The sequence below is a fragment of the Sminthopsis crassicaudata genome, chromosome 5 (assembly GCF_048593235.1).
Source record: "Sminthopsis crassicaudata isolate SCR6 chromosome 5, ASM4859323v1, whole genome shotgun sequence".
Taxonomy (NCBI): Eukaryota; Metazoa; Chordata; class Mammalia; order Dasyuromorphia; family Dasyuridae; genus Sminthopsis; species Sminthopsis crassicaudata.
In genome coordinates this window covers 104,467,073-104,490,532 of record NC_133621.1, presented here as the reverse complement: position 1 = coordinate 104,490,532, position 23,460 = coordinate 104,467,073, and the positions used below count along the sequence as shown (strand labels likewise).

Sequence of the window (23,460 nt, the reverse complement as noted above, 5' to 3'; positions counted from 1 at the left end):
TACTCAGCAAATAGGTGTGTTTGTTGAACTAAATTTCATTGGTATGCTAAATCTTCCTCCCAATATAATCATCCAGCAGTAGAAACACTATGGTCAGATACAACCAACTTCCTGGAGACAATTCTCTGTGGGATTCCATTTCCCTGAACTAGACAAAAAGAGAGACTCAGTGGGTGTCAATCAAGCAGATAACACAAATCATTTTATGTCCTTCTTGAATAATGAGTATGTTTACCAAAACTGCTTGTACAATCGATAAAACTTTAGTTAGAGTAACTGATTGAGAAACTTTGTTCCTTGAAATCCTTCCTGAACCTAACCAGCAACACTTTCCAAATTTAGTTTTACTGGTGTTTGAATTACAAAATCCATCCCAGAACTCAACCTTGAAGTCTTCCTAGATTAATAGCATTTGCCAGAGCTTGGAATCCACAGCCTCACCATCAAGAACTCAGATTCATACCTGTACCACCACAAAACACCGGAGCAGTAATTTAGAGAAGTGTAGTTGCTCCGTGTGGCTTATAGCACCAAATGCTGCTGGCCACCCAAGTTTGTTTGTTTTGAAATGATGAAATACTGGAAGGAGCATTGAATTTGAAGTTGAATAGCTAACTAAGAATCTTATCTTCAAAATAAGGGGTTTGATCCAGATGATTCCTAAGGTCTTCTCAAGTTCCAAACATTCTATGACTATTTTGTCACAAATTATGAGTTACTTTTTATGGACACGGACACACACACACACACACACACACACACACACACACACACACACCCGTGGCAGTGGGAAGGGAACATGGAAAGGAAAATGAAATACTGAATAAGAAAATATCAAGTTAAGAGATACATGATGAAGAAATGCCTATTTTACTCAACTTAAATGAGTCCCATGTCTGAGCTCAAGTTTAGAGGTCAAAAGTCTGTATGATCTCAGCAACCATGCCATGTCAAATGAATTACTTTATCTCTCAGACACATCCCAGGTCTCCAATATCAGGGAGAAACGCTGAGGATTTAAAGTTTAACATATTTAAGATTTGGATTCTACCATTCTTATTAAGATGAAGAGTACATGAAATAAAATAGGGGAAAGTACCAAGAAAGATGATACAAATCAAACATTTACTGATAATAAATCATAATTTCATAGTCCTTACATTCAGTTACAAGACCCCACATGTCATCCACAGCTTAAGAAATCTAGAGCAGAGGCTCAAACTTGAGGTCCATGGACCTTTCCAGCCTCAGGGCCTATAAATATATTTTAATTTTTTTTTGGGGGGGGGGAAACAAATAAATGTTTATTTTCACTACTCTGTAACTGAAATTTAGCATTTCCTTCAATTATTAAAAACACTTTTGAGAAAGGGTCCATAGGCTTCAGCAGACCACCTAAAACATACGTGATATAAGAAAAGAAAAAAACTTCTAGTCCTGATGATCTCTAAACCGTTATAAACCTCTGAAGCCATGATTTTATCTTTCTAATAGCAATTGCTACGTGTTTACCAGCTAACTTCAAAGACCTCTTCTAAAATATAAACATTAGAAAGTTGTTGCTTGAAAATTTAGAGTTTATATTTCAGACACAGTTCATGGTATGTTTGTGAACTAAAAAATAAGCAGAGAGAGAAGCTGCCTCTTCCCTATATGCCCTATTCCCAGACTCAAATAACCTTCCTATATCTAGGATGTTTGAAATTTGCCTACATGCAAATTATTTTCTTCTAGCCCAAGCCTGGGTATCATGATACCCAGTCTCAAATTCTGGTTCTGCCCCTTACTAACTTTATACATGTGGGCATTCCACTTAAACTTAGAAAAAACTTCTAGTCCTGATGATCTCTAAACCGTTATAAACCTCTGAAGCCATGATTTTATCTTTCTAATAGCAATTGCTACGTGTTTACCAGCTAACTTCAAAGACCTCTTCTAAAATATAAACATTAGAAAGTTGTTGCTTGAAAATTTAGAGTTTATATTTCAGACACAGTTCATGGTATGTTTGTGAACTAAAAAATAAGCAGAGAGAGAAGCTGCCTCTTCCCTATATGCCCTATTCCCAGACTCAAATAACCTTCCTATATCTAGGATGTTTGAAATTTGCCTACATGCAAATTATTTTCTTCTAGCCCAAGCCTGGGTATCATGATACCCAGTCTCAAATTCTGGTTCTGCCCCTTACTAACTTTATACATGTGGGCATTCCACTTAAACTTACAGAGTCTTAGTTTCGTCATTTGGAAAATGGGGAGGGCGGGACTAGATCATTTCTGCAGACTGTTCCAAATGTAACACCTTATGTTTCTCTGGTTTTGTTTTTTCCCATACATCAAATGGATCACAATGTTGCATTAACTTTCTCCTTAAGAATATAGCAGAGTCCTTGATATCCCACCTATTTTCCCAATACAAACATAAAACTAAACTACTGCTCCCCACTAAGTTTAAAAAGTAGTTTATAGAACAGTTCAGCAATGTTAGTTTTAGAATTAATTGTTTTCAGATGAGAAGGAAATTTATGTGTCTTAAACAAATAAATATGCCTGGAGGCCTAAAGTCTAGTAGATTAGAGCCAAATCAGAATTAAAATGCCCACTGAAGCAGCATTTATTTCACACTAATTTACTAGATAAAATAGATTACTATTGGGAGTAGGCATTTCTGAGCTTAATCCAAATTTACAGTCAGAAAACAAAGGTCAGTTGCAAGGTTACTCATTGATCTCTTACTCTCACTCACCCCACATATGCATTCAGTTGCCAAATCTTGTTTCTGTGTCCACAATATCTTTCTCTATTTCAGACCTTCATCATTTCTCATTGAGAGCACTATAGCAACCTCCTAATTGGCCTACCTGTCTCATGTTCCCTTTCTAGCCCTATACACAGCAGCCAAAGTGATTTTCCTAAAGTATGGGTCTGGCCATATCATCTCCTATTTAATAAACTCTAGTGTCTCCCCATTCCCCACCGAGCTGAAATATAAACACCTCTGTTTGGCTTTTAAAGCCCCAAGCTATCTATCCTGCCTTAATAAACATTATTTCTCTTGACTCACTCCACAGTCTGGCTAAACTGGCCATTTTGCTCTTCCTAACACATGACATTCCATTTTTCATTTCCGTGTCTTGGTACCAACTAACACACATGCTTGGAACAAACTCTCTCCTATTATCTTCTTCTTGAAATCCCTGGTTTCATTCAAGATTCAGCTCAAGGATTACCATCTACATGAGGCATTTCCTGCTACCCCCAATAAAACTGCTAGTGCCTACCCTGCTCCCTCTAGGTTACTTCATATCTATATTGCATATCCCGTCATTTATACAAATTGTTTGTTCTGGTAGAACATAAAGTTCTTCAGGGCAAAGACTGTTATGTTTTTGTTTTTGTATCTCCAGTGCCTAAGATAGTGCTAAGCTCAAAGCAGATAATAATAAATGCTTCTTGATTAACTGATAAAAATGCATAATGAATCAATAAATAAGGACTTATTTGTGGCTTGACCATAAGAGGCACACTTAATGTTTAAGACAGATGGATGCTGATCCAAATCTCTACTTTGAAGATCAAATGTAATTTATTTCTTCTCACAGAGCAAGATGAAGTAATAAAAAAAAGAAAAGAAAAATGGGGGCAGCTAGGTGGCGCAGTGGATAGAGCACCAGCCCTGAATTCAGGAGGACCCGAGTTCAAATCTAGTTTCAGACACTTAACACTTCCGAGCTGTGTGACCCTGGGCAAGTCACTTAACCCCAGCCTCCAAAAAAAAAGAAAAGATGAAGTAATAGTCAACAAATATTTACTAAGTAAAGTAGCCTATGTGTTAGCAGTATGTTAAGCACACAAACCTTTCCTCCCTCAAGGAGTTAACATTATTATAGAATAAAACATAAAAATAACTATGTACAGAGAAGATATATACAGAGTAAACAGATGGCAATCTCACTCAGGAGGGCAGCACTAGCAGCTGAAGACAAAGTACTGACAAAAGAGGAAGTCCTCCTGCAGAAGGTGGGATTTGAGCTGACTCTTCTAAGAAGCCAGAAAAACTAAGAGGAAATGGTGAGGTGGGAGAGGATTCCAGCCATGTGGAACAGGAAGAAGACTGGGGAAAAAATGGAGGGGTCACATTGTGCAATGTTATAAACAATAAGGAGGAAGTCACCAGAGTTTAAGAAATAATGGTTGTTACATGATTGAGCCCCATACTTTAAGAAAACTACTTTGGCAATTGAGTAAAGGAGAGATTAGAATTGAAAAAGACTTTAGGCAGGGATACCAGTTAGAAGGCTATTGTTAATAGTCCTGATGAATGATGAGGGATTGAACTAGAGTAGGAGCTATATGAGTAGAGATAAGGGAACACATACAAGAGAAATGGTGAAAGAAGGACAAGATTTGACAAAGAATTGTATATATGGGGTGCATGCAAGTGAGAGTTAAAGATGACATCAAGGTTGGAAATCTGAGTTGACTAGAAGGACAGTAATTTACCTTGAAATTGGGGAGAAAAAAGGATTTGTAGGGGGTTAGGGAACATAATGAGTTTTGTTTTGAATATGTTAATTTATATATATATATATATATATATATATATATGAGACATCCATCAAAATCTCTAAAAGTCAGTTGCAAATGCAGACTTGTATCTCAGGAGAGAAAATAAAGCTGGACATTTCGATCTAAGAATCATCTATAGACCAAGAGGGCTGATGAGATCACCCAAATGAGATAGTATACAAAGAAAATAAATAGTGCCCAGGATAGAGCCTTGAGAGACATCCATAATTAGAGGACTTGACTTAAATGAAGACCTAGCAAAAGAGACTAAAGAATTGTCAAATAGGTAGAAAAATCAGGAAAAAAAAAAAAAAACAGACTTATTAAAAGCTAGAGAAGAATCATATTCAGAAAGAAGTGATCAACAATAGTTGCAGAGGTCAAGAAAGATGAGAATAGAAAAAAAAGGCAAATAAAAGATTCTTAGTCACTATGGGGGAAGGAGGAGAGAGAGAGAGAGAGAGAGAGAGAGAGAGAGAGAGAGAGAGAGAGAGAGAGAGAGAGAGAGAGAGAGAGGGGAGAGGGCAGGAAGGAGGGGGCAGTTTCAGTTAAATGAAATCAGTTGGACTGAAGAGGGCTAAGAAAAGAGAGGAGAAGAAGTGGAGGTATGTTTTTTCAGGAATTGATAGCTAGTGGAGATGGCTGGACCAAATGAGAAAAAGCCAGTAGACAGGGAAAGATTGAAGGAAGCTGTCTTAACTCATAAAGCAATAAGAGCTAGCCAACAAGGCCAAGACTCTTTTTCCAAAAAAAAAACTATGAGCTGGGATTTGAAACTCTCAGAACAAAAAAGTTTTATAGCAATTTCACAAACAAAGAAAAACCTGAGTAGACTCCTCGTAGTTTCACATCTGGAACATACTTCTCTTTCTGGACAACACAAGTTTGTTTATAGCCTGCCTCACATGACCTAGACCTTTTTTTCTCTGAGCAATTTGCCAAACAGCTGTTCTAAGTAGGGTTTTTTTTTTTAAGTGTTTAATGAAAAGAAGAGGGTATTCTACTGTAAATGTAAGTATAAACCCAGGACTGGGATGTTGTTGCTCTATATTTTCGAATGTGAGTCACTCCTTACTATAAGTGTGAAAACTCAAAAAAAAAAAAAAAAAAAAAAAAAAGCTTTTTTTTTTTTTTTTTTTTTTTTTTTTTGGCTTGGTGCCCAGAACTAGGCTGCCCTCAATCAGTAAAAAGAGATTTGACCCAGCTGGTGAACTCTAAGAGTTTATTTAACTTCCAAAACATAACCCACTAATGATCTAACCCAATAGGATAACTTCATTCACCTAGTTGAGACTTTCTATGGATCAGCATATCTTTTGAAACAAAATAAAGCTAATCTATCCCAACCACTAAATCAATGTTAGCAATATCATAGTATTCTCAGCATCTCAAACACCAAGAGTTACCTTTGGCCCCATTTCTTCTTTGATTTCTCCCTCTCTCTTCTCTTTCCCCTTCATCCCATAAAATCCAGACCTCATACTTTAATCAATGCAACTATTTCCTAACAGGCTTCCTCATCTTCAATCTCTCCCTTCTTCAGACTATCCTGCTTATTATTACCAGCAGATTGATCTTCCTAATAATAAGATATTCACTGCCTTATTTAACAAACCTCAGAGATTCCCTATTCTCTCAAGAATAAAATACAAAGTCCCACTGGCCTCCTAAATTCGCTTCTCCCCATGACATGACCCCATGTCTAACTCAGAGAACCAGAATTTCACTATAAATGAATTTATTGTAGAACAGAATTTGGCAGATAGCAGGGTCATCATCAAGTACCAAAAGAACTTCATTATGAAGGCTACCTCTTCTATCTGATTATCCCATTTCATAAAGCAAAACACCAAGGAGCTTAGTCAATGAGTAGATTGTGGTGAGAACATCTATGAAGAATACTGAGTATCTTTCATTTATATAAATATGGAGAGACACTATGTTATCATGGATAGAGGCTGGCCTTGGAATCCAAAAGACCTGGATTCAAGTCTGTAGCTCCTCTTAATTCCTATTTGTCCTCTATATAGCTTATTTGTATATAGTTCTTTGGATGTTATCATCCTCATTAGGTTATAAACTTCTTGAGTACAAGGACTGTCCCTACCTCTTTCTACATACCCAGGACTTAGCACAGTGTGCAGTACACAGTAGGCACTTGATAAATATTTAGTTATTGATATTGATTGTATGATCCTGAGAGCATGTGTTCTCAGGCAAGTCATTTCACCTTTTTTAATGTCCCTAGGTAACTAAGATTCTAAATTGAGTAGCAGGTGACTATCTGCATCAGTAAAGACTTTCCTATCAGGAACTTTTTATGGCAACAGGAAAAAAAAAAAAAAGGAGATTATCCATGCCAATTATATTTAATAAAAGTGAGCTAGTACACATTTTAAAGTAATTGAAATTGAGTTATAATATCCTCTGTCATACAAAAGGCTAGCTACAGTATCATTTACACATGAATCAAATATAAAACTAATCTGGAGAAAAGGTTGTAGCAAGAAAAGTTAGAATCTGTGCAATGGTCAGAAAACCCAACACAGCAAAAGAACCAAGACTTGAATGAAAGTACAATTTCTTTTTCTTTCTTTCTCACTCTTCTTTCTCTCTTTTCTCCATAATCCACTGATGCCTTTGTTTTGTGAGTCAAAGCAAAATCCTTCTAAATTTATGAAGATTTTGGGGTATGCCTCATCTAGCTGGGACCAGAAAAATTGAAGTAAAATTTCATTTTGGACTTAGTATTATTGTTCCGTGTTGATGTGTGAGAAGAGAAGCTAGTCCCCTTGAGGAAAAGGCCTGGAGATGATCCCACATGGAAAGTTGAGAATTCTGAATGGTGACTGTAGAAAAATAACTTTAATCTGTCCAGAAACCTTGTTTGTCAACTGATGTTTAAAAGCATTGTGTAGGATGACCTTTCTGGAGCTTTAAGCTTCTTAAGAGAAAACAGCTGTAAAAATATACCAGCTCTATACTACTCATTAGCTGTGTGACTTGCAGAAGAGTAGTTAACCTCCAGGATACTCATTTTCCTCGTTGAAGAAAATGAAGGCGTTAGATTAGATTTTACCAAAGGTTTTTATTTCGTTTGTGTGTGCATGTATGTATATCTGAAGGAAATGCTAAATGTTAGTGACAATTTAGGGAAAATTGTAATTTTTCCTCCAAATCCACTGATGCCCTGAAAACTAAGGGTTTTGTGGACTTCAGATTAAGAACTTCTGGACTATAGGAAGGTTAAAGCTCTGTATCCTAATAGTTCATAATTCAATGAGAAAACAAGTTTCATTAATTTGCAGATTTTATGAATCTACTGACAAATAACAGATGGAAACTTTCTGAGAGAAGGAAAGTAAGGGCTAGTCAGTCAGGGGAAGAGAAAAAAAACTATTTGGAAAAAAATTAATGATGGATTTTTCACAGGGCCCAGTATTGTAATGAAATTACAATGCTTTTCTCTCCTTTTATTCTTTAAGAAGAAAGGAAAGGACTTATGAAATTATGTTTCTGATGAACTATAAAGAAGGAAAAAAAAGCCAATATTTTTTGCTAGGCAAATTAAAATCTAGAACGAAATGATCTCCTAGAGTTTTTGGTGCTGTAACACTCTGCTATTGTTACAAAGGCATAACTTCCCTGGGCTGGGTAGTTCTAATTTCAGCCTAGGACAAAACCAGAATTAAATTAAGTGGTGAGTCACAATAATTAACATTTATTAAGAAATGGGCCTAAGTTGTACTTCCTTAGCTTTTATTTTAATTATACATTCCTTTAACAAATCTTTTCCTTAATGTTTCTTTTTGGCAATTCCAATGGAGCAGGGTCAATCATTTTTAATAGAGTCCTATTTTTAATTTGGAAAAGTCTAGTTGAGTGGGAAAGCATACAAAACTAGGTAGCTAATTATGCTTAGGAAGACAGAATAGCATAGAAAGTGACAGAGAGCTGGCCTCAGAGCTAAGAAAGCCTAAGTTTTCTGACACAGACTGTGTGGCCTTGGACTAATCATCTGATCTCATCCTAAACAACTCTCTAAAATTATAAATTACAAAGTCTCCTCATTGGGAGTATCCATACAAATGAACAAATGAAGTCACATCTTTAGACCTATTCCTCTATGGAAAGGCTGGCTGAAAAATATCATGTAGAGATTAAAAAAAAAAAAAAAAAAAAAACCTAAATTCAGATATTGCCTTTTTATGACCCTAAGTAGACAAGTCAATGAGTCTTTTTGGGATTCAGTTTCTTCTCTGTAAAATAAAAGAATTATACAACTGATCTCAGAGATCCCTCTAGTTCTAGTCACTTAGTCAATAAATATTTATTAAGTACTTACTTAATATCCTAAATGCCAAGAAACAAAGAAAGGCAAAACAATCCTTGTTCTCAGGAACTCAATAGTCTATGTCTGAAGACAACAAATTAAAAATAAATAAATAAATAAGTGAAAATAAATTAAAAAAAAAAAAAAGAGGCTAAACAAGGAGTGGAAGAAAAGGAACATATGAGTAAATTTAGAGGAGTGTAGTCTGGTGTGAAATGGCAAGAAAGCTGTCCTGGCACTCTCTTTAAATAGAAGATCTGGGATCCATATCTAAAATCTTATTCAGACTTTGAGATGGTACTAATAAATTAATGTCTATATAATGATAAACTGATACTAAGTGAAATAAGCAGAACCAGGAGATCATTATACAAAGCAACAACAAGATTATATGATGATCAATTCTGATGGATGTGGCTCTTTCCAGGAATGAGATGACTGAGGGCAGTTCCAATGATCTTGTGATGGAGAAACCCATCTACATTCAGAGAGAGGACTGTGAGGATTACAATATAGGGTTTTAACTGTTTTTGTAATTGTTTGCTTGCATTTTGGTTTTTTTCTCATTTTTTTTCTTCTTGATCTTTCTTGTCCAGCAAATTATATAAATATATATGCAAAAACTGGATTTAACATATATTTTAACATGCTTAACATATATTGGATTACTTGCCATCTAGGCGAGGAGGTGGAGAGAAGGAGGGAAAAATTTGAAACACAAGGTTTTACAAGAGTCAATATTGAAAAATTATCCATTCATATATTTTGAAAATAAAAAGCCTTAGTAAAAAAAAAAGTCTATGTAATGAGAGCTTACCTGAATTATAAGTTAAATGTTTAAGAGGAAGCAATCACACCACCCACTCTTCTTGCAAACCCAAATTCAGGAACCAGTAAAAATTATGGGAGTAAGAAGGATGTAATTCATTTACATACAAGAACTTCATGGACAGTTAGCAGCTCCAAGAGCAGATCAACTCCCCTGAAAAAGGCAATACGTCCCCAAAACAGGAAATTTCTGTTAGTAGTGTCCAGAAGAAATTGAGATTTAGGTGGCTATGAAGGACGTAATTTTGATTGACAATCAAAGTGAAGGCCAACAAGGAAAAAAGATCATGTTTCCCCAGGCAGCTGAGAGAATTGCTTCAGTGTAGACCTGAATATGGAAATATGATGAAATAACAGGAAAATAAAGAGGTCCCCAAAAGGATAAAAGGACAAAACAGAACAAAGAAGCTGGGAGTTCCTAGAAGAGAATGACAGCATTATTAGTGGAAGAAGTGTGGTACTTAGAGCAAAAAGTCCTAGCTGTGTAACATCATTCTAGTCATTTAACCTCTCAAGGGCCTCAGTCCCCTCATTTGTAAAAATGAGAGGACTTGGTTCAGATGACCTTTTAACTCCATCCCAACTCTGAATCCTTTCTTGTGATTAATGGATGTTTTAAATCTATGGCAGTCAAACTGAATAATATAAGATTGTCCGCCTTACCAATTCTGTAAAGTTTCTCCCAGATCCATAAGTGCTATATTATGTCAGATAAATAGAGAAGAAAAAACTAGGAGGAAGCATTTTATTGTTTTATGAGGTCCCTGAAAATCAGAATATTATAAATAATATTTGAGGTTAAATTAAATTAATAATTTACATTAAATAAAATAATAAGTTAAATTAAGTGATTTGGATAACACAATAATTTGAAGCACTAGACAAAATCAGTGCAGCCAAATTTTTCTTTTAGAGTCAAAGCAACAAGCATTTTATTAACTACCTCTATGCTTCAAATTCTGTGCTAAGTGTTGGAATAAAAGGATAAAAGACTTTACTTTCTCAGGGAGTTTACATTCTTTTATTGGAAGTATTATTCAAGGCCAACTCTTCCTAGTCCCAATTAGGGTTTTCTTGGCCAAGATATTGGATTTGTTTACCATTTCCTTGAACCGAAGGAAAATTTTACAACTGAAGAAATTGAGCCAAAAGGGGTTAAGTTCCTTTGCAAGGGTCACCTAGCTACTTAAGTGTGTGAGGTCACATTTGAACTCAGGACAATGAGTCTTTCAGAGATCTATCTATTGCAACACCTACCTGCCTCTATATTGATTTTTAGACCTTTGCCATGTTGAATAACTTTGTGGATGAACAAAAACCATACCAGATGAGCGAGTATAGATGGATTATGATCATAGGGAATCCATATTCAGAGGTATGAAACCAAGAATCCATCAAAATATTATTCTTTTATAGTTTGTACTTTTTAAAATTTGTGTTCTGGTCACTGCCCTAAAAGCCTACCTTTGGATCCAAATATCTTCTTAGATGATGCTCCATGACTAAGAATCATGGAATGATTTGATCTCAGCAGAATACTAATACAAGTAACCCATAGTAAGGGATATAAGCAAGAAGTAATAATAAAAATAGATATTAACTAGCATTTATGTAGTATTTAAAGCACTCTGAATTTGTTAACTCATAAAAGTTATCACTAAAGTTATGAATGAGCAGAAAAGTGGGCAGGTTGGCTGTGTAGTGAACTATCAAGGGCCAGAAAAAATTTCATCCCATTGGATATAAATATTCCTTAGAAAAGCCCTTCTCTATAACTTTCTGCTCTCCTGCTCTTGTTGACTATTCTCTGTGATCCTTGCCTAATTTTTATAATTCCTGGCTATCACATCCACATCTGCTATCTACATCCCCAGTAACTTCAAGTTGCCCAACTCTTAACATGGATATTTCTTGAAACTATTAGATTATAACCTTCTTCAGAGTAGGGATAGTAACATTTTTTCATTTTTCTTTCTCTAGTGCCTATAATTGTGCTTAATATACTGTTGATCTGCATTGAGAATGCAAGATTAAAAAATCCATAACAAAAAAAAAAAAAAAAAAAAAAACAACTACATCTCAAGCATAAAGGTTAGAATTAAATTGCATTTGAACCCTTTGCAAAGTCTAAGGAACAAAAATTAGGTACTGAGTAATCTTCAAAATCACTTACAATGGGTATCTGTATGGGAATAAATAACCTGCTGTGGAAAATGCCATCATTATTAGAGCATACACTTAAGTCACTGGGAGGGGAACCAATTCTAATTTATTAAGTTAGTTATTTTTCTGTGTTCTATAAGGAATTTAACAGTCTTCTCTAAAAATTCAGTTAATTCAAATTATTTTTGAGCTAAAACAATTACATATTTAAGACAGATTTATTTATGAATTTTTATAGTCAAACATACCCATTTTGAATGTTCATTAGTTATAACAATGATATATGGGTTCTCCAATTTATTTAAAGAGAAATGTGGTATAAGGAAAAGAACTGGATTGCCAGAAGATCTGGATTCAATTCTTGCTTCTACTATTTACAATGTTACATTTGAGCAAGTGATTTAATTTTTATTGGAAATTTGAAGAGATAAGTATTTCAGTTTTCTAATCTGTAAAAAATAAAAAGGGGATTCAAAGATCTATAATTTCATTAGATTCTATGGAGAAAAAAAAAAAAAAAAAGTCAACATCTAGTGACCATGTTTCTGCTAATGTACCTCTCCTCATAGCTAGCCTGGTCCTCAAATGACAAATACATAATTTTAGCCAGGTCTACACTCAAAGCCCTTCCAACCTAATAGTATTCTGCCAGAACTTGAGCTCTGCTGAATAAACTCTGAGAAACCAAAGTGACTTCCATGCCATGAGGAGGCACCAGGATAGGGCTTTAATGGTGTTTTTTTTAAAAATACAGCAACTGAAAATCAAATAGCCTCGTTCAGTCAAGCAATATAAAGAAATTAAATTTTGTATAAACTTACTTTGGAAAGAGATTTTTCCAATTTTTAAAATTGCCTTCCAAATTTCTAAATTCAAAAGAAATCAGATTGTTTCCTGGGATCAGTATATTATACAATAAGGAATAGTTCCTGAGAAAACTGGACTAGTGGTCTATGACTAAGTAGGGCTGTTCCCAAATTGAAGAAAGCCAAGCCAGCAGCTCATCACATTTTAATTCAATTAACTTTCCACTCCCACCACCCAGGGAATCAAAAAGGGGAGGATTTTGCTTTCAGAGACTACACCCTCTACTTCATCTTAGCCTTCTGTCTCTTACTGGTCAAGTTCCATCTCTACTCTCTCCACTTCCAAACTGATTCAGAGCCTGAGACTTTCAAAAGATACAAACTAAGTTCAGGGGTAAATAAAACCCATACAGGCTCCCTTTACTCAAATATCTAGTTGCTAGTCTGCAGCATTAAACACTGGTGTCTTCTAGGCACTCCTTTACATCACAGTTCTTCCAATCAGTAGTTTAGCCCTTTATCTTTGACCTCTGGATACAAGGAACTGTTCTTGGTAGTAGTCCCTACTACTTCCACTGCAGGACTTCAGCTGGACTAGCTTCTCTCTCTAATCCATACAGAAATAGGATTTTTTTTTTTTTCCTGCAAAGGTCCTATGTCAATAACTCTTAGCCTCAGTTTGAAAATGCCTTCTTCACAACCACCTGCCTAACAGGTTACTTTTGTCACTGTCCCTAGGTCTCTACCTCTAACTGGAATTTTTCTTATTTCCATTAATTCAGCTTTTTTTCTTAAGTTTCACTAAGCCTTTGATCTGAGTCAAAAAAATTAGGTTCTCCCCCACCCTCCCAGCTCTTTTCCTTTTTGTCCTTTAAAAAAAAAAAAAAAATTCTTAAGTAGACTAGTTGATCATTGGAATAGGTTAGGCTCACAGGGCAAGATAGTGAATAAAAATAGCAACCTAGTGTTTGACAAACCCAAAGATCCCAACTTTTGGGATAAGAATTCATTATTTGACAAAAACTGCTGGGAAAACTGGAAATTAGTATGGCAGAAACTAGGCATGGACCCACACTTAACACCACATACCAAGATAAAATCAAAATGGGTCCATGAGTTAGGCATAAAGAACGAAATCATAAATAAATTAGAGGAACATAGGACAGTTTACCTCTCAGACTTGTGGAGGAGGAAGGAATTTGTGACCAAAGGAGAACTAGAGATCATTATTGATCATAAAATAGAAAATTCTGATTATATCAAATTAAAAAGCCTTTGTACAAGCAAAACTAATGCAAACAAGATTAGAGGGGAAGTAACAAATTGGGAAAATATTTTTACAGTTAAAGGTTCTGATAAAGGCCTCATCTCCAAAATATACAGAGAATTGACTCTGATTTATAAGAAATCAAGCCATTCTCCAATTAATAAATGGTCAAAGGATATGAACAGACAATTCTCAGAGGATGAAATTGAAACTATTTCCACTCATATGAAAGAGTGTTCCAAATCACTACTGATCAGAGAAATGCAAATTAAGACAACTCTGAGATACTACTACCTGTCAGATTGGCTAAGATGACAGGAAAAATAATGATGAATGTTGGAGGGGATGTGGGAAAACTGGGACACTGATGCATTGTTGGTGGAGTTGTGAAAGAATCCAGCCAATCTGGAGAGCAATTTGGAACTATGCCCAAAAAGTTATCAAACTGTGCATACCTTACTACTGGGCTTATATCCCAAAGAAATACTAAAGAAGGGAAAGGGACCAGTATGTGCCAAAATGTTTGTGGCAGCTCTTTTCGTAGTGGCTAGAAACTGGAAACTAAGTGGATGCCCATCAATTGGAGAATGGTTGGGTAAATTATGGTAGATGAATGTTATGGAATATTATTGCTCTGTAAGAAATGACCAGCAGGAGGAATGCAGAGAGGCTTGGAGAGACTTACATGAACTGATCCTGAGTGAAATGAGCAGAACCAGGCGATCATTATACACTTCAACAACAATACTGTATGAGGATGTATTCTGATGGAAGTGGATATCTTCAACATAGAGAAGATCTAACTCAGATCCACTTGATCAATGATGGACAGAATCAATTATACCCAGAGAAGGAACACTGGGAAATGAGTGCAAACTGTTTGCATTTATGTTTTTCTTCCCAGGTTATTTTTACCTTCTGAATCCAATTCTTCCTTTGCAACAACAACAACAACAAAAATTCGGTTCTGCACACATATATTGTATCTAGGATATACTACAACATATTTACTATGTATGGGACTGCCTGCCATCTAGGGGAGGGGGTGAAGGGAAGGAAGGGAAAATTCAGAACAGAAGGGAGTGCAAGGGATAATGTTGTTTAAAAAAAATTACCCATGTATATGTACTGTCAAAAAAAAAGTTATAATTATAAAATTAATTTTAAAAAATAATAAAATAAAAAATATTTCTTATACTGATGATTACCTCACTATCTACTCTAGACTACTTCTACCCATTCTGGATTTTCAAATTCCATGATCCATTCCAGAAAGTCTAAAATACCATATTTTCTACACAATTCTGTCACTAGGTTTCCCCTCTCACTTAGTTCTGGGCAGAGGTAATAATATCACTGATGTTCTTTATCTATATAGGACAATAAAATATTCGACATGGAACTGACATGAGAAGGTGTCTATTCAAACTCCCTTAAGTTCTACAGAAATCCCTTTTGTAGCATTCCTGACAGATGGACATCAAATATTTGTTTGAGTATTTTCATTAACTTTGAAAGCAGCATGTTCTGTGGTTTGATAGCTCTAATACTAGAAAATCCTTCAAAGTGAACAAAAATTGACTTCCTTGTAACTTGTTCACCAGTCCTGGTTCAGACTTCTAGAGCAACATAAAACAAGCTTAGCCTCTTTTTAAAGTGACAATCTGAATATAGTATGGGACACATAAATGGGACTCAAGATAAAACACTCTATTCATAATGTGATTGGACAAGCAGGGTATGATACTATTTTCCATGATCCAATCTCCATTGTTCATCCACCAACCATCGCTTTGCTGTCTCCCCATATCTGGAATCCAGTCTCTCCTCTCACCTGCTAGAATGTTTCCTGCAGTATTCACCTGAAGTAATCTTTTTCCTACATGAGATTTTTCCTGATTGTCCTCAGGTGACAGCAACACACACCTCTACCAATTGTCTATACATTCTGACATGTATACTTTTGCCAAAATAATATAAACTCTTTTTTTTTTTTTTTCTCCTGAGGCTGGGGTTAAGTGACTTGCCCAGGGTCACACAGCTAGGAAGTGTTAAGTGTCTGAGACCAGATTTGAACTCAGGTCCTCCTGAATTCAAGGCTGGTGCTCTATCCACTGTGCCACCTAGCTGCCCCATAATATACTCTTGAGAAGCAGGAGATAATTCATTTTTGTCTTTGTATTCCGGACACTGACCCATAAATGTTTATTGATCGACTGACAGAATCGACTACTGCCTTAGGACATTTTCTGTATTATTATCATAAACATGCACAGGACTTCTTGACTGTATTGTAATTTACCTTTACTCGTGTTTATGTCTAGTGTCTCCAACTAGATTGTAAGTTTCCTTCCTAGTTCTTTCTGTTTTAAGTACAACTTTGAAAGTTTTCTTCGTTGTCTTTCACATTTTTCACATTCTTCAGGTCATCTTGAGCTTCAAATTTCTAAATACAGTTCTTAAAACTCTGCCTTCATTTTAAAAAGAAAAAAAAAAAAAATTACCCCTGCATGTATGTGTCTCTCTTTCCATCTTTTGTTCTTTTCAAAAACTGAGCTCAGAGAAAATTCTATGCAGTCACAATTTTTTTTCCCTTATTCTCTCTAAGAATCAGAATTTCAATTCTGAGACTCTCTAATCTTTCATGAACATATTCCCTTTCAAGCAGAGGATCTTACCTTGGAGTCCCTAGCCCCACTGAGGTTCCATTCATTGATTTTTTGATGCATTTTCATTTTCATAGACTTTTGATTTTCTTTATAATCCTATGTATTTTGTCATGCATTAAAAAACATTTTTCAGAGAAGGCATCAATAAGACTTCACTACATTGCTAATGAGATCTATGACCAAAAAAAAAAGAATTATTAAGAGCTCCTACTATAGATCATCTTGGCATGGGATCACACCAATCCTTTTTCTAAACATTATTGAAGTCCTATTTCCTAATATCCATGATTCTGTCTGGCTATCCCCAGCACTCTCTCTTCTGTCTCTTCAAACTGAAAAAGGTTATGGCTTATCATCTCTCTCAAAGTTGTTGCCACTTTGACAATGCTAACCAAATCTTCCCTGCTGACCAGAATTAAATCCTGAGTAGTGGTTACCGTCTTTGCTTCCTCTTGTTTTTGAAAAATGAAAACAGCCTGAAAAGCAAATCAAGAATTTATCAGATAATCTGCTTTGAACAAAATTAGACTTCTAACAAACATCAGGATTGCTGAGATCTTAAATCATCATGACTTTAACATGAAGATTATGTTAAAGAAACCTTTCTTTATGCTAAGTGCCTTTAAAATTACAGTTTCCTTCTCCTGGCTCCAGACAGGCTAAGCACCTTTCCCCAAAAACACATTATCCTTTAGGAAAGTGTATTTTTTTCCAAATGGTCAATTTTTTTTTTTTTTACTATGAGAACCATATATTTAAATCTAGTCTATTAAATCAAACCAAATAATTACAGGCCAATATGTGTCATGGGATATTTATTTATTTATTCATGTGTAAAGGCAGATAGGTGTCTTGAATTATCAGAACTAGATGTCTGGCAAATTCTGAATTAATGCAATTACAAACCTACATTTTGCAGAACCAAAAATCAACATTCACCAAAACACAGCTTCAAAGACTCACAAAGTGGGAAAAAATTAGGGGGGGAAAGAGGGAGGAGAAGAAACCAGGTGGTGCAGTGGATAGAGCACCAACCCTGAAGTCAGGAGGACCTGAGTTCAAATGTGATCTCAGACACTTAACACTTCCTAGCTGTGTGACCCTGGGCAAGTCACTTAACCCTAATTGCCTCAGGGGAAAAAAAAAAAAAAGATCAGGGGTATGTTGGAGCTAGCTCAAGAACCAACTGTGAAATTTTCAGTGTGAGCATTTGCAACTTGGAAATTAGCAAATACTACAAGTCAGGGTTTGATTTTTTGACGTATAGATTTAAGAAAATTATGGGGTAATTCAAATTAAACTTTAAAGTATGGCCTGTTGTGTACTTTTTTCCTCCAGAGGGTAAGTTGCTAAACATTTATCAGCACACCCCTGGAAAAGACCTTAGACATATCATCTATTTCAGCCCCTAACAAATAAGAGATGGAGAACAGAGTTCTGACTCGTCCCAAATTTTAGAGCTATCATCCATCCAAACATAGTCATAAATCTCTTCTACATTTGCCCTAGCTATGAAGAAATAATCCATATAAGCCTACCACCTCCAAAGCATAGTACAAAACCTGATCACAGGACAAGGTAACTGACCTAGCTCAAATCAGACCGTAAGTTTTATTTTGTCAGCTCCAAGAATAACTTTTTTTTTTCAAGATTCCTTGAAATGTTCTTCCAAGTAGTAATTCAGCTTGTGTATTTTTCTCTCTCTTTCCTTTCTCCTTCTTTCTACCCTCCTCTCTGCTCCCCCACCTCTCAGTATGATTCTTGACATTACTCTTATTCTTAAACCATACTCAATCTATTGTCAAATATTGACATTTCTACCTTCAGATATACCCTGTCTGATAGCTGATGTGCTACATAGGACAATAAAAATCTTAGACATGGAACTGACATGAGAATGTCTATTCAAAATCCCTTAAGTTCTACAGAAATCCCTTTTTCAGCATTCCTGACAAATAGGCATTAAACATTTGCTTGAGTATTTTCATTTACTTTGAAAGCAGCATGTTCTGTGGTTTGATAGCGCTAATGCAAAACATTTGGGGACATGTCTCATCTACAGTAGATAGGTGATAAGTGAATGTGTATTTCTTGAAATGTTTGTTGCATTTTGGCACATAAGAGGGACAAGAGGCTAAAACCTAGGACTGTAAAAAGATCTTTGGTTACCCTAGTGAAGACAAAAGAAACTATTCCCAAAACCAGGAAAGAGAATATATATGTTATAAAGATGGCAAAAGCATCCAAAGATAAGCTGTAGTTTTAAAAAATTACCTTCTATTCCTATTCCTCAGGATACATAGTCACCTATTAGATAATCCTGGAAGACTATGAGGAAGGTGAGAAAATGACATTACTCCAAATGTGAGTTGGAAAGGGGAAAACAAAACAATTTCTTACATATACCCAAAATGCAATGAAATTGTTTTTCTCTTCATTATTTTCCTAGGACTCTATCTTCTCCTGACTGCTAACCAAAGATAAAAGGGTTTTCAGAAATTCAACATATACAAACAAATACAGATTATAAAACAGAAATGGCCTATCTAGAGTGCAATAGAGAAGGCAGGACTTCCAAGAAATTTAGTTTTGCATGTGTAGAACTTGCCAATTGAAAGAAACAGAAGGGAAACTTTACCTTTCCGTAGGGTAGTTCAATAGTATGGGACAGAACTATGGAGCTGGAAGGTATTTGTAAAATAGCTTCCCTCCCTTGACAGGAGAGATTCAGAGAGAAGTAAAAATCTGGGATAATAAATCTCAGTCTCTGTCTCTGTCTCTCTCCTCTCTGTATTTCTCATCTCCCTCTCCCTTCTTTTTTTTCTCTCTCTCCCCCTTTCAATCCCTTCCCTTTATTCCTCCATTCTTTCCTTCCTTCAGTGACTATGTTGATGACGCAGGAGAAGCCCAGACAGAATGCATTCCACCAGGCGGGAGAGCTGGCAGGGGGCCAGGTGGCAGTTAAATACCATTTTTGTATCTTTTAGCAAGAAAGAATGTCTGGAACCAACAGGATAAGCCTTGTTCTAAAGATTTTATCCCAGCTACTTTGCTATCTGCCTCCAGAGTCAGCACACTGCACATCTACCTAGTTTACCTACATTTTTATATCTGAATGTCTATTTGTGAGAGATTCCATAATATGTCTCCTCAGAAAAGGCCTCAAACATCAGGAAGTTTCCAATTAGCATTAGTCTAATATCTGAATTAAGATAAGAAGCTGAGAATTTTAAAGAGATTAATGCAAGTTTAAGAGAAAGCAGTCATGTGCAGTAATGGCCAGCTTTCCTTCTCTCCCTGATACACTCGATCTCTTTCCCTCCAATCTTTATCTACATACAAATCATTTTCACAAGCTATAAAACATGTACTTCTTCCAAATCAGAAATATCTTATTCTGAAGTTCAAACTTTCTGTTCTTCAAGCTTCTTTAAACAACTAGTTGGCAAATACAAAGCAAACAGCAAAAATAAAGCTAGAATTCTTGACTATTCAAATAAAATGTTATCCAGGAAAGTGGGTGCTTGGTTTGCTTTATTTTGATTTTTTCTTAAGTTTCTTTATGAACTCTTGGATGAATTTCATTAAATTTGGACCACTGGTGCTAGGAACATACTCTGTCCTTATAATTCAGACTATAGTTGCCAATTTTCATTCTAACAGAATTCTTATTTAGCATCCTTTAGCCACTCTGCTGCCCACTCATGAAAACTCTTACCCAAAATGCTCTTGCCTTCTCCAATTTACCAAATCCATCCACCCACTCTCACCAACTACCTACTACTTGCTTCACTTTTAGGAACTGAGACCATTATGGAGTCACTTTAACTGATTCATTTCTGCATGTTGGTCTCACCCTGAGTATCAGTCAGAAGTAAGCCTTACATATCATCTCATATCAAGTTAACCAAGCCATACGCAGATTCCGTTGCATATACACACTCACAAAAGGATATGCAGAACAATGAAGACAAATAGAGCAGATCCCTCTTCCTTCTTTATCAGAGTAATTATGCCCTAGGATAATATTTTTGGAAGTTGGAATTTCTTGCATCCCATTCCCTTGTGTGGGACTGAGATAGAAACTTGAAGGAGCAAAAATCAAACATGTTGATCAAGTCTCCTAAAGATGCTGTGTGGAATCTTGTAACTAGCCCATGAATCACTGCAAATAGGGAAAATATTTTCTCTCTTGCCCAAATCTTAAACAGATTTCCGATATTCACTCCGGTGTTCCATACTTTGCCAGTGCTTAAAATCTCACTAGGCAGCATACTGAAAGTTGATAATAAAAGCATTAACATTTGTGCTTGTGGTTATCTAAAGAGCAGACTACCCCCTGCCTGAAAATCTCCATAGATAAAATAATAGGTCTGAGGATTTCCCAGATTCATCATTGTTGACAGCTCGAGTAACTTTCAAAATTGTGACAAAGGCCTTAATGGAGGCTTCCATACTTTACAGGAGTTCAATTTCAATAGTGCGTAGTACATTAATTTTTTTTTTTTGGAAGCTTGTTTGCTATCACTGAGGAGTTCCCCCCCTTTCTTTGGAAGTGTTTGTTTTCAGAGAGGGCTCTGCAAAGATGGCAGAGTGGGTCTCTCCAAATTTTCTGGACCAAAAATAAACAACAAACAAAAACCCAAAATAAAACACCCCCTCCTTTGAATGTTATCTCAGAGGGAATGCAGAGCTGCAGAAAAAGTTAGGGTTAAGCAATTATTTTGCTAAGATAACTTGAGAAGACCCCAGGAAAAACATGACCTCCAGGGGCAGAGGTATAGCCTAAGTGAAAACAAACACTTAGAATCAACAAAAAACAAGCCCCGAGAGAAGCTGGATTGGAAGGAAGTCTCATCCTTAGAAACCATCATCTCACCCACAGTGTGGGGGTCTGTGGACCGAGTAGCTGTACTGAACAGAATCATCCCAAGCTGTGGCTGCAGGGGAGAAGGAGCTAGCACACACCTGGTGAATTCAGTAGTAGACAGCATGGACCCTGCTGGCTGTGGGCACCTGCAGGAGAGCAGAGTTACTGATTTCAGTTTCAGAGCAGAGAGGACAGCTGTTCTTTGCAGTCATCTGAGGGACCATAGGGAACAAAATCATTTTCAAGAGTATGACTAGGGACCCTAATTGTGGCTTAGGACTGGAGAGAAGAGCTTAAGGTTAGGCCCAAAGATAGACCTCAGAAAATAATAATAAGAAACCTTGGGGAATCATTCCTCATATCTTGAGAATATATAAACAAGGGGAAAAAAACTCAACCATAGATAGATACTATGGGTTTACAGAAGATTTGACTTCACATTCACAGGAAGATAACTGAGTAAAAGAAGCCACTTCTTTTTCAAGGAGAAATGTCAAATAATCCCAAATATTTTTTAAAAATATATTGGAAGCATTTAAAAGGGATTTTAAAAATTAAATAAGAGAGACTAAGGAAAAATCAGAAAAAAAAAAAAAAAAAAGGCAATCCAAAAACCCCAAAAGACTGCAAAAAGAAAATCAACCACCTTGAAATAGAAAATCAAAAACTTAAGAAAATAATTCTTGAAAACTAAAATTGGGCAAAAGGAAGCTAATGGCATTCTAAGACATCAAGAAATAATAAAACAAAATCAAAAGAATGAAAAAATAGGAAAATATAAAACATCAGAAAAACAACAGATCTAGAGAACAGACTGAAGAAAAATAATATAAGAATCGTGAGACTACCTAAAAATTATGCTTAAAAAAAGAATATTACAAGAAATTAATCAAGGAAAAATGTCCTGAAGTTTTAGAACAAGAGGCAAAGCAGAAATAGGAAAAAATAAGTAAATAAATAAATCGCTGATCACTATACTTGAAAGAGACCTGAGGAGGAAAACTTATAGATATATATATATATATTAATAGCTTTTTATATTCAAAATGCATGCAAAGTTTTCAACATCCACCCTTGCAAAAACCTTGTGTTTCAAATTTTTCTTCCTCTCACCCCCTCTTCTAGACATCAAGTGATCCAACATATGTTAAACATGTATAATTCTTCTATACATATTTCCATATTTATCATGCTACACAAGAAAAATCCATTAAAAAGGAAAAAAAAATGAAAAAGAAAACAATAAGCAAGCAAACAACAAAAAAGGTGAGAAAATTATGTTGTTTTCCACATTCAGTCCCCACAATCCTCTCTCTGGGTATAGATGGCTCTCATCATCACAAGATCATTGGAACTGGCCTGAATCATTTCATAGTTGAAAAGAACCAGGCCCACCAGAACATAAATCTTGTTGCTATGTGTATTGTTTTCTTGGTTCTACTCACTTCACTAAGCATCAGTTCATGTAAGTCTCTTCTGACCTTTCTGAAATCATTCTACTGAGCATTTACTATAGTTCCATGAACATTCATGTACCATAACTTATTCAACCATTCCCCAATTGAGGGAAAAATTTATATGGAAGAATAAAAGGTCAGAGTCTTCAAAGAAACCAGGGGGAAAAGATGTAAAGGAAGCAGACTTAGCAGTATCACCTTAAACTATATTATAAGATGAGAATATTGTTGAGGTACAAAATTGATAATTTCAATTATTTTAAACTAAAATATTCTTGCATAAATAAAATGTATGCAATCAACAAAAGAAGGAACACAGAAAATTGGAGGGACGGATTTAGACAATCTCTTAGATGGGATGTGATTAGGATGAAATATTGCTGTGGAATGGGAAATGATGAGCTAATTGATTGAGAAAAACATGGAAGACTTGGACTTATGAAAGAAGATGTTATCCACCTTCAGAAAAGATGTGTGTGTGTGTGTGTGTGTGTGTGTG

At 35.7% G+C, this 23,460-nt stretch overlaps 1 protein-coding gene and 1 long non-coding RNA gene across 2 annotated transcripts in view; both read right to left on the bottom strand.

The window, feature by feature from the left end:
• Positions 1-23,460, bottom strand: part of CREB3L2 (cAMP responsive element binding protein 3 like 2) — a 157,640-nt gene that overhangs the window by 104,936 nt on the left and 29,244 nt on the right. The window lies entirely within an intron of this gene.
• Positions 5,670-22,063, bottom strand: LOC141543018 (uncharacterized). Its single transcript, XR_012482298.1, has 2 exons — positions 19,273-22,063; positions 5,670-17,110 (listed from the first exon to the last, which is right to left on the bottom strand). It is a non-coding gene; the product is annotated as an uncharacterized LOC141543018 (long non-coding RNA).